Raw genomic sequence first — 8,329 nt, forward strand, 5'->3', positions numbered from 1 at the left:
TAATAGATATAAAAAACATTCAAAAAAAACATTAAAAAAACAGATTGTACCCAGGTGCGGGTGGCTCACCACTGTAATCCTAGCAATTCAAGAGTCTGAGATCTGAGGGTCCTGGTTTGAAGCCAACCTGGAAAGAAAAGTCTGTGAGGCTCTTTATCTCCAATTAACCTGCAAAAAGCCAGAACTGGAGGTATGGCTCAAATGGTATAGCACTAGCCTCGAGCAGAAAAAGCTTAAGGAAGGGCTAGGAAGGTGGCTCAGTGGTAGAGCGCTTGTCTTGCATGCATGAGGCCCTAGTTCCATTCCTCAGCACCACATAAGTAATAAAAAAAAAAGCCAGAAGTGGTGCTGTGGCTCAAGTGGTAGAGTGCTAGCCTTGATCTGAAGAGCTAAGGGACAGTGCACAGGCCCAGAGTTCAGGCCCCATGACCAGACCCAAAACAAAAAACAAAAACAAAAAAGCTTAGGGATAGTTCAGTCCCCAGTTGAGTGGGGCTCAGTGTCCCAGCTCTGAGTTCACTCTCCAGTACTTGCACCAAAATAGGAATAATATTAATAATTACTTAAGAAGGAACAGGAAATACTTAGGATGTGGTAGATGTTTGAATCCTGAAGCTCCCTGTTGAGTTGCCTTGTTTCCCTTGTAGTACTGTTGCAGTGGTGTGTGTGTGTGTGTGTACACAAGTAACCCTATTAGTTATTCTATTGTGACCGTTAGGACCCATGAGCAAGAACTATTATAAGAAAACAGAAGTGTTGAACAATATGCTGTAAGCTACAACAGTAGATGGCCAAGCCAGATGGACCCCAGGTATCATTGATTCTGGACTGTGCACAGTTAACCAATCACAGACAGTATTGGCTCCTTGGTTAAACCCCAGAGAAAAAGCTGCTTTGCTAGGGATGCTGCAAGATAGACTGGCCAAGTGAATATCCTGTGTTAAAACAGGGAGAGGCAAGTCAGTAAGGTGAGGGCTATGCAATGCTCTGAAGGAAATGGGCATAAGTGAGAGCACCTGTCCTAAAGGGGCTTGTGGTATTAGTCTTTCCCCACACCACCATCCTAGAAGTTGTCCCTCAGCTTTTTGCTCAAGGTTAGCACTCTGCTACTTGAGTCATAGCTCCACTTCTGGCTTTTTTGTTGCTTTATTGGAGATAAGGAACCTCATTGACTTTTCTGCCTAGGATGGCTTCAAAGCATGGTCCTCAGATCTCAGCATCCTGATTAGGATTACAGGCATGCGCCATGGGCACCCATCTATAATGCTGTTCTTAATGGCAGTGGCAGTCAGACAGGGCCTTCATCCGTGTCTTATTATATGGTCTCATCCTAATAGGTCCTGTCCTCAGGCTAGAGTGTAGGGGACTGACTGGAAATCTCAGGCCTGGCCACAGTGACAATTGAGTGAGTTACATTTCTTGAATTTGGATGCAGGCCACCTGCTTTGCTTCTTGGGTTTCTGCTTTCAAGTGCTCTGCTGGACTATACCTGGGGTCTCTGGTGAGACGCCTGGGTGAATGTGGGCACTTTTCAGAATGGCTTAGAAGCAGCTCTTGGTGGCTTTGCAGCTTGGCTTTCATTTCTGGCATGACAGTGCATTGGGAAGGTTCTGGATCGAGTCAGGCTTAGCTTTGGGCTCAGTCTCTGCCACATGCTAGCTCTTTCTTCCATTCCAGATGAGTCACTGTCCATCTTAGGCTGCCCTGTCCTGTCTCCTCCTCATATACCTGTCTCTGACTTGGGGCCAGGGATCTGATGAAGAAATTCTCTTCAGACAAATAGAGATTCCCTGGAAGGAAATTGATCATGTAAAGCTGGTTTCTCCACTGGCAGTTGTTTAATTTTATTTCCCTTTCATTTTTCTTCCTCTTCTCAGGGATCACTGCCTATAAGAACTTGATAGCAACTAGACTTAGATGGTTAAATGTAAATTGGAGCTGGCTTCTGAAACTCCAGGTGAGTTTCTTCAGGCCTGGGAGATTTTTCAGAGCCCTATGCACCTAATGCATTTTAGCCTTTATTTTTATTTTTCACCTATATTTTTTTTCTTGTATTACTTCTAGATGCCTTTTATTTTCCCTTAGGACTCAAGCATAATTTTGGTTGCTTTTAGGTGTAATTATAGAAGGCCTAACTCATTTCAGTGAGAGGAAGATTTATTATTTCACATAATAATAACCACAGTGGGGCTGGGGGGTTATCCAGGGGAAGGGCGCACGCCTGGCACGTGTGCAAGGCCCTGGGTTCAGTCCTCAGCCCTGGAAAAAAAAAGAAAAAAATAATAACCATAGCACAAGGGAGACGGTAGAATTCATTAATTCAGTGGCTCAGTACTGTCTTCTTTTTTTGTCTTTTGTTTTGTGAGCCATGGGGCTTGAACTCTGGGCCTGGGCTTTGTCCCTGAGCAACTCAGCTCAAGGCTAGCACTCTACCACTTTAGCCACAGGGCCACTTCTGATTTTCTGGTGGTTTATTGGAGATAAGAGTTTCGCAGGTTTTCCTGCCTGGGCTGGCTTTGAACCATGATCCTCAGATCTCAGCTTCCTGAGTAGATAGGATTACAGGCCTGAGCCACTGGCACCTAGTCTGTCTTCTTATATTTATATTCCTACCATCTTTTGAATTGACCATACTGGGTATATTCTCCACAGGCTAAAGCTCATCATCCCAAGTTGGCTGTTGCAGCACCAGACATCCCATGTAAACACAGAAACCAACAGAATGGATGATGAGACAAAATTGGGATTTGTTTGCAAAGAGGACTGAGAAGTGACCACTGAGGTGGTATCTATCCTTGATGAGAAACATATACCTTTTCTCTTTTGCTTGACAGGTTAAGAACAAATATCTTGTCATGGCATAATGAGATTACATACTGTGCCCTCAACTATTATTTCCTCATTTTATTTCCTTCTGCTCTCTACACTAGAAGGCCAAACAAGACCACTAGCTATTGTCAGAACTATGTACACCTCATTTTTACCTCCTTGTTCTAGGCAGGCTGAGCCTGTGCCTGAACCACACCCTGCCCATGTGGCCTGCCCTGCAGCTGTAGCATAAGACAAAAACGGCTAGAGTCAACAGTACTAGCAGAGCCTCTCCCTTGTTCCCTCCCAAGTATGTATTTTGAAAACAATCTTTTTATTTTATTTTTTTTAATTTAATTTAATTTTATTTGTGAACATACTGTACAGAGGAGTTACAATTACGTGGGCAGGATAATGCATACATTTCTTACCAAGCATTGCAGCCTCCTCCTTTGTTTACCCTTCACATCCCTTCCCAGCCTCCCCCCTCCCCCCCAATCTTTTTATTTTTATTGCAAGATAAAACAGAAAATATAGCTGGCACTTGTAATCCTAACTCATCAGCAGGCTGAGATTTTAGGATTAAGTTTCAAAGCTAGCTTGGGCAGGAAAGTCTGTGAGACTCTTCTTTCCAACAAACCATCAAAAAGCCTGAAGTAAAGTGGTGGCTCAAGTGGTAGAGTGCCAGCCTTGAGCAAAACAGCTAAGAGACAGTGTCCAGGTCTTGAGTTCAAGCCTCAGAACTGGCACTCCCACTCAGGATCCATCCAGGATCCTGCTTTCCCTTGATCTGTCAGACCTCCTCTGCCTCCTCCAGTCTGTGACATTTCCACTGTCTTTTCTTTAGTATGAGCTTGACACTTTTGAAAAGGGCAGCTACTGATCCTGTGGGAAGCCTTCCAGTGTGACTTGGGTGGGTGTTTTTTTACTTTGGCTGGTCCTGGGGCTTGAACTCGGGGCCTGGGTGCTCTCTTTGAGCTAGTTATAGGCTATCACTCTACCACTTGGAGCTACAGCACCCACTTCCAGTTTTCTGGTGTTCACTGGAGATATGAATGTCACAGACTTTTCTCTCTGGGCTGGCTTTGGACCAACATCCTCAGATCTGAGCCTCCTTATTGGCTAGAATTCCATGGGTGAGCCACTGGAACCCAGCTAGGCATATATTGGTTTCCTTGTTTGTTTGTGCCCAATTTTATAACTGAATGAGAAAGCTCAGTTATGTCATATCAATTTCTGGTGTCTCATTGCCTGGATGTATCTTTGGTCATCTACTTAAGGTGATCCTTGCCAGTATTTTTCAGGATGAGGCCATTGTTTCTTACATGATAATTGGCAAATAACATGAGTCTATAGTTCAATTGTAAAGAGATTTTCTTCAAAGAGTATCTCTGTGCAGGTTTAGCTTAGGAAACAGATGGGAACCAGATGCTTTGCTTGAGATGGACATGGGCCAGGTTGGTATTCCAGCAAGATCTTCTGCCTCATCTCTAAATGGCCCAGCTTGTGAAGTGCCTCAAGTTCTGTTTGAGAACCTAGCCTGATGTTGGAGATTTGCCTATAAGCTTTTCTGCAAGATAGTTTCCTTCCAAACTGACATTCACAAAGTGAGTTAGGTTTAATATAAGCAACACAAAATGGAACTGGTATCAAGCAGCATTTATTTAGTGTCTCTGTGTATCTACTACTATGTTAAATCTAAGGACGGTGAAAGTCATAGTCTGTGTCCATGAATCCAGCACCTTTTCTTCAAAGTATGATCCTTTGAGCTCCTGTTCTGACACAATTGTTTAACTACATTGTTTTTACTGTTCTCTTTAAATAGATTTTCACCTGTGACACTCATCTTCAGTGAAACACCAAAAAAAATCTGGAAGTGGAGCTGTGGTTCAAGTGGCTAGGCCCTAGGTTAGAACAAAAAAGCTCAAGAGCAATGCCCAGGCCTTGGGTTCAAGCCCCAGAAATGAGGTAAGAGGAAATTAGCAGCTACTAGATAAAACAGAAGGTTAAGAGGCCAGAGCTAGAGTGGCTCAAGCCTACGATTATAACTACCTAAGGAAGTTGAGATCTGAGGATCCAGATTTGAAGCCAGCCCAGGCAGACAAATCGGAGACTTATCTGGGGAAGGTTTATTTAGAATGATGGCTCTACTGAAACCACTGAAGCAGTAGAAAACATAGATTCTCTTTTTTTCTCTCCTGTCTCCCTTATTCTTGTTCTTCTTTTCTTCTTTCTCTCTGCTTCCTTTCTCTCCTAGCACATGCTAGGCTAGACATCTAACCACTGTGTTTGATACCCAGCCACATGTTTGGATTTTTACATAATCCAATTCTCTCCAGGTGCCGGTGGCTCATGCCTGTAATCCTAGCTACTCAAGAAGCTGAGATCCAAGAATCAGGGTTCAAAGCCAGCCCTGGCAGGAAAACCTGTAAAACTCTTATCTCCAATAAACCACCAGAAAACCGCAAGTGGCGCTGTAGCTCAAATGGTAGAGTGCTAGCCTTGAGCTGAATTGCTCAGGGACAGTGCCCAGCCCCAGAGTTCAAGCCTCAAGACTGCCAAAAAAAAAAATCCAATCTCTTTACCTCTGAAAAGTTCCATTTTCCTTATATTTATAAACTTATACCTTTCTAGCTCCACAACTCCAGACTTCACACATTTACACTACTGAAGGATAAATAATGAGATGCATCTTTTTTAATGAGGGAAGGGGGACTCATCTTAAAAACCACAAATCAAAGCATCTTACTAGTCTGCTTAGAAACCTACTGTCTTTTCCCATTAAGTTCCATATTAAGAGTTAAAACTATCCTGAGCTGGGCATAGGTGGCTAATGCCTGTAATCCTAGCTACTCAGGAGTCTAATGTTTTGGGGGCCAGAAAATCTGAGATTCATCTCCAATTAACCACACACACACACACACACACACAGAGAGAGAGAGAGAGAGAGAGAGAGAGAGAGAGAGAGAGAGAGAGAGAGAGAGAGAGAGAGAGAGAGAAACAACTTTATCCCATCTCATAAGCTCGACGAGCCAGGTGTTCAAGTCCCAGACCTCCTTTTTGCAAACCTCCTCCCCCTCATTTTTTTGTGCCAGTCCTAGGGCTTAAACTCAGCATCTGGGCACTGACGTTGTGCTTCTTTTGCTCAAGATTAGTGCTCTACAATTTGAGCCACAGCATCACTTCTGGCCTTTTCTGTGTATGTGGTACTGAGGGATTGAACCCAGGGCTTCATGCATGCCAGGCAAGCCTCTATCACTAAGCCACATTACAATCCCCTTGACCCGTTTTTTTGCAGCATTTTTTTGTTTTTCTTTTCTTGGATTATTAAAATTTGTTAAGGCCTTTGCATTTGCTAGTTAGTCCTCCCTCACCTTCTCCTGCCCAATTCATATAACTAAACGTCCTTGCAAACACTTTGCTACTGGCCTGGACAGCCCTGTTCTGCCCATTTGGGCCTTGCCAATCAGTGGCTTGGGTAATCCCTGACCTCGGGATAGTTGGGAGGCTACTTAGCGCTCAGTACCTGTTGGAGGGTCAGATCTTCAAAAACACAAATGCAGATGGACACCCCCAGTCTCCTTTTCCCAGCTGACATCACTCCAGTGACTATGGTCAGCCAAACTTTAAACCACCCAGTTGGTGCCCAAACTCAATGAACCAGAGCCCAGCCACTTCAGACCAAAGAAAAACCCGGACCCAGAAGTATACCTGGCCAGACCCACCCCACAGGGGGAAGTATTTCCCAGGCATTGGGAGCACACTTTGTAGGCATCAGGAGTGGCTATGTGCTGGCTGGGTGCATGGTACTCCCCAAGTTGAGGTTGGCAGGAGCAAGTTGCTGGTAAGCCTTGATTGCTGAGAAGGGTAAAGGAGGGAAAAGGCAGCCTGATGGTAGGAGTGAGAGACACAAAGCATATGCATTTTGGTTCCTTAAAAATATGAATCCTTTTGGCTTATTTTTTCTTAATTTACTGGCATATTTCTCTTTTCCAATTCATCATAAAATACCCAGAAAACTTAGGAAACCATTAAATAATGCAATTGCACTTTCACCTACCTGTTATTTATTTATGTTTGCTGAGAGATGATGAATTTATTGAGAGTAGAGTATCTACATTCCTTCTACTAATAATATTAACAGTATAAACAATATAAACTCTTTGTCTTCCATCCTAACACATTCTAGATGATCTTTTATTTTCTTTTTTGGTTGGTCCTGGGGCCTGAACTCTGGTCTTGGGTGCTGTCCCTCAAGTCTTCAGCTTAGGGCTAGCACTCTACCACTTGAACCACAGTGCCACTTCGGGCTTTTTCTGCTTACGTGGTACTGAGGAATTGAACCCAGGGCCTCATGCATGCAAGGCAAGTACTGTACCACTGAGCCACCTGGCCAGCCCCTCTAAATGATTTTTAATCATGTAGATTCAAATTTAGATGGTGATGACCAAAGTATAGAGATTTCCATTGTTTCCTATTTCAGAGTATGTCTTAATATCATATGAAGTTAAATGAATTACATTTCTACAATGATATATTTTGTATTACATATAGTGCATGCATTACACATAGTATACAACACACACACACACACACAACACACACACACACACACACACACACACACACACACACACACACACACCTACAGCTTAGCTCCAAGGTATCTTAAAGTTGCCTTCTGATTTCATGCCTCGTGATTCTTTTTCTCTCTGGTATTTTAATGGCTCCAGGCAACTGGTATCATGTATACCTTTGAGCTTTCTCATGGATTGTTTTTATACCTTTGAACACTCTCTCTGGCATTTTCACCTGTCACAGTCTGATGTATGTCTCATGGCAGGTATTTGCAGATGACTATAGGGCTAATCAGTTAACATAAATGAGTGAATTGAATTCGAGTGCCAATTTTGAGGTGCAGGAGCATTGCCTAAAAGGACCAGTAGCTATTTGGCATGAAGTAGTTATTAACCAGTCACTATATAGCCTTTGTTGCTAGATCTTTCAGTTTTCAAGGGAAATTGGACACTTGCACTTTTGTATGAAGACTGGTTTTTAAACATGGAACTCATTTAAAAGTTTAGGCACTATATAGATAAATTAAAAACATCTCTAGGCTAGATTTGACACTCCAAGCTCTAGACTTGTGTTTGGTTCTTTGTGTATGAATCATGTCTCCTGATTCAAATGGGTGTTTTCCTTTCTGTTAGCATTTTTGGTATGTATCTTAATTATAGTAGTGTGCTGGTCTTTCTGCCTTAGTTGTTAATAAGTTTTTTAAATCTGTTTGAAACATTTGTTGTCATATATTGGCTCTTTCCTACATGTAATCCATCTCTCTATAAAATAGTTTATACATACCTGTGTGTATGGGTGAAGGAGGGTGAAAGAGAAAGAGAGAGAGCACAAGAGAAGAGTGAAGGAAAGAGGAGGAAATACATTTATTCTCTCATGGTATTTGATTCTCCTTCTCTTCTTCTGGAAGGAATTAGATTGGGTAATTGAATTGTTGCTTAAAAGT

General features: G+C 42.7%; 1 long non-coding RNA gene across 5 annotated transcripts in view; it reads left to right on the top strand.

The window, feature by feature from the left end:
* Nucleotides 1–4,772, top strand: part of LOC138829394 (uncharacterized) — a 92,117-nt gene extending 87,345 nt beyond the window's left edge. For 3 of the 5 annotated variants that reach the window (XR_011372575.1, XR_011372574.1, XR_011372573.1), the window contains 3 exons: nucleotides 1,338–1,405; nucleotides 1,878–1,957; nucleotides 2,653–4,606. This is a non-coding gene — a long non-coding RNA (uncharacterized lncRNA). Of the gene's footprint in view, nucleotides 1–1,337; nucleotides 1,406–1,877; nucleotides 1,958–2,652; nucleotides 4,607–4,633 lie in introns of those variants that run through there. The other 2 variants (XR_011372576.1, XR_011372577.1) reach the window with 2 other exon arrangements.
* The last annotated feature ends 3,557 nt before the right edge of the window (nucleotides 4,773–8,329 follow it).

The sequence above is a fragment of the Dipodomys merriami genome, unplaced genomic scaffold (genome assembly GCF_024711535.1).
Source record: "Dipodomys merriami isolate MVZ:Mamm:240054 unplaced genomic scaffold, mDipMer1.0.p SCAF_1703, whole genome shotgun sequence".
In the NCBI taxonomy this organism is placed as follows: domain Eukaryota; kingdom Metazoa; phylum Chordata; class Mammalia; order Rodentia; family Heteromyidae; genus Dipodomys; species Dipodomys merriami.